A 3544-nucleotide genomic window follows, 5' to 3' on the forward strand; every position below is an offset into this window, starting at 1 on the left:
GCGAATTTAATTTCTTTAGCGGCGCTATAATAAAAACGCCGCAAAGTTTCGTTGTAGTTTAAACAAAATGTTGTCGTTTTGTCTTGCACAATAACGACATTAGTGGCGCTAGGGTCAAAAACGCCGCAAGTTTTCATTCTGGTTGAAATATTTATTCCCCTCCAAATTTATTCCCCTTCAATTTTTCCCATACCCGAAAAACCTCATTTTATTCCCCTCCCAATTTTCCCAAAAATTCCCCCAAATCAAGAACCCTAGTCTGCTGCACTCCACGACCCAAACCTTCCCCAAATCTGCTGCATTGTCGTAGACCATCCCTTCTGCCGTCGCTCGTCTCTACTTCTTTAAGCGGTTTGTCTTCTTCTTCTTCTCTGTTTGGTCTTTTTCTTTTTTCCTAGTTTGTTGTTGTTTTGGAGTTGTTGGGCTGTTCTCATTTTGGTTCCTCAACAGTAATCTAAATTCAAGATCAAGCCTTTTGAAAATTGGGTATCATTTTTTTCTTTCAACTTTTCTTTTTCTTTTTTCTTTTCTTGGTAGTTGTGTAATGTCTTCTTTTCTTTTCCTTATTTTTTGCAGCAAGGTAAAGTTCATCTTTTTGGGAGTATTGAGTTAAGAGCAAGAGAAAATGGGGGATAAAAATGAAGTCTTGGAGGCTGTATTGAAGGAAACTGTGGATTTGGTAAATAGATCTGACCAAACTCGCTCGAAAGGGATTCATTTGATGTTTACTAATGATGGAATGTATATTTTAAACCGAATGAATCCATGATTTTTATCTTTTTATAAAAATAAAATTTTGGTAAACAGAGGTGAAGTAAGTAGTGAATGCTTCATCTTATCTTTTTCCTTAGGCTCTGTATACTTTGCTTTGATTTAATGTTACTTTTCTTAATGGGGTTGTTTAACCTGGCTATCGGTTTTTGGCTCATGCATTGTTCTACAGCCTTTTTATTAATATATTTATGGTCTTTTATATAAATGAATGCGCTTTAAAGAATCATCTAAAATTATCCTGTGCTATTGTACCTAAAAAAAAAAAAGTTGTCTTGTGAATTAATGTTTTTTAAATTTGGCAAAAACACACACACAAAAAGAGAGAGTAGATTTGAGTATTTATTTCATATTCATATATCTTGTGTGTTTAAATTAATTTATATTTATATAAAATATTGATATGTTAAATTGAAGCAAATCATTGCCCTTTATACACTACCAATAAGCAATTCAACCACACGACATTGGTATGTCGCTCATTACACTAGTTTAGTGATAAGGCGTGGATTTAAATTTATTAGCTTAATTTAGATTTCAAATTTAATCTTTATGTTTGTAACTCATTTTATGATGATTATAATGTCGTTGCTTGCACTCAAAACTTATTATTTTATGCATATATATAAATATTATTTAGTCTTAGATTCTTATGATTGTTGCTGACTTCCTGAACTCATATCCATCATGCTATATTTTTCTTATTTCATGTTAAATTAGTTCTATTAAATGGTTCCAAGCTTCCGAGTAAACAAGTGGTAATATTCTACAAGAACTGACTTTACCTTTTGACTATCAGAAATTATTTATATAGCTTCCTATGTACAGGCACTAAAAGAATCAGTCATTGAAATCTTTAACTGCAAAGAGGTGTATATATACAACTGAATATGGCTAATTTCATGCCTTCTTTTTCATTTGAATCTGAAAATATTAATAACAGATATTCACTTTTGTCTACAGGGCGAATTTGCATACCCTTGGGTTGAGAAAGTCATCGTGGGATAGGTCTGACATGAGAGTTTAAGTTGTGTTACTCTATTTATTTAACTATTATCCATTCTTATTGTCATATTAATTATTTAACTATCTTTCTTTTTCTTGATTTGTTATGCCGGTATCATTATATTTTGATGATGTAGTTTTCCCTACACATAACTAACTTCTTGGAATAACTTATTTTCTGGGATGTGACTCCCAATAAGGAGAATTACTAGCAAGCTGATAGTGTTTAGCATACCTCGAATGAATTCAAGTTATTGAATATCTAGTATAGTTACTTTTGTCTTACTGAGATAGCATTTACTCAAACATATTTGATTCACAAGAGGCCTTAAAGCCAATGTTAAAGCATAATGCTATCTTTTGCAAACCCTGCTTACCACCCTCTAAAAATGACAAATAATTAATAAATTGATAAAAACAAAAATAAAAATAGTCTTACATCATCAATCCCTTGTAGTCTAGTTGGTTAGGATACTCGGCTCTCACCCGAGAGACCTGGGTTCAAGTTCCGGCAATGTTTTGCTTATTTTGTTCTTTTTCCCCATTTTGCTTGCTTTTATTTTTGTTTGTTTGTTTTTTTTTCTCATTTTGCTTGCTTACTCTGTTACTGGTATGGGTTTTTGTTACTACTTGCTTACTTATATTTTTTCTTTTTTGTTCTTTTTGCTTGCTCACTTTGTAACTACTGGTATGGGTTTTGGTGCCTTTTAGTCCCTATGAATAAATTTTGTGTAATTAGTTTAGATAAGACAGATTGAATGTTGTTTAGGATTTCCTTGTTTTACCTTTTAGAATTTTTCCATTTGAGTTGCAATGGAAAATTGAATAGATAAATCCATAAAGATGTACATGCAAAGAAAATTTAGCACATACTATATACAAAACATATCTGTAATATTAATATTATGTAAAAAGATTGATGTATATAAACAGGTTGATGTATAGCTTGTATACTACTAATATAAAAAACATTCAAAACATTAGAAGGCCCAGATAGTGTAACATTCAATATTACAATGGAGCATATTTTATATTAATAGTGTCATTATCTAAAGTCTGCTTTTAAGTGTTTATGTGATTCTTTTCTCATTCGGTTTTTGGTTTAAATTTTTCAAGAATATTTGAGGCTTTAACAAGCCCTATTATAAATGTATATTCACTATTGATTTTGAACTTCATATAGAAATTTGTATTTCTTAAAATGATGACAATATGTTGTATCGCTTTTGCTTGCATTCTCAATCACATACAATTTTTGTGGTTCCCTAATTGCTATTATTTTGATTTTACAGCTTTTATAATAATGAATAAGTGGTTGTGTTTCTATAATGGCGTGAAAGACAGTAATAATTTCTAATCACCTTATTTCTATAAGAAAGTGAACTTTTTCCAGTAGTGCTTTTGTAATTGGTGCCGACACTGCAAGAAGGCTTATCAATGTATGACACTTTGAATTCCTTAAATATTATGATATTATATCCCGACACTTTATAGTTCAAAGTTTCTGTTAAAATAATTATGCATAATTTTTTCAATCGAGAGCTTCATGAATAATACTCCTCCTAAATGATAACATCAGTATAATGTGTCTATTTTATGATTAGGGAGCAAGACCTAACTATTAAGGGAACACATAACATTCTTATAGGCATATTTGAGCTACATAAACAACATAGAGAAGATTGGTTTCAGATAATCTTGAGCACAACTTAAGTTGCCATTTCCTTTTCTATAGACAACTTGTTGAATTAGCTACCTTTTGATCTCA

At 30.9% G+C, this 3544-nt stretch overlaps 1 long non-coding RNA gene across 2 annotated transcripts; it reads left to right on the forward strand.

Annotated features, from left to right (window-relative positions):
- The first annotated feature begins 201 nt into the window (after window positions 1–201).
- Window positions 202–2402, forward strand: LOC128035892 (uncharacterized). Of its 2 annotated transcripts, XR_008192415.1 has the most exons (5): window positions 202–351; window positions 451–486; window positions 577–679; window positions 1600–1641; window positions 1735–2402. It is a non-coding gene; the product is annotated as an uncharacterized LOC128035892 (long non-coding RNA). The 2 variants fall into 2 exon arrangements; XR_008192416.1 differs by lacking the exon at window positions 1600–1641 and having other exon boundaries at window positions 1735–1787.
- The last annotated feature ends 1142 nt before the right edge of the window (window positions 2403–3544 follow it).

The sequence above is a fragment of the Gossypium raimondii genome, chromosome 13, assembly GCF_025698545.1.
Source record: "Gossypium raimondii isolate GPD5lz chromosome 13, ASM2569854v1, whole genome shotgun sequence".
Classification (NCBI taxonomy): Eukaryota; Viridiplantae; Streptophyta; class Magnoliopsida; order Malvales; family Malvaceae; genus Gossypium; species Gossypium raimondii.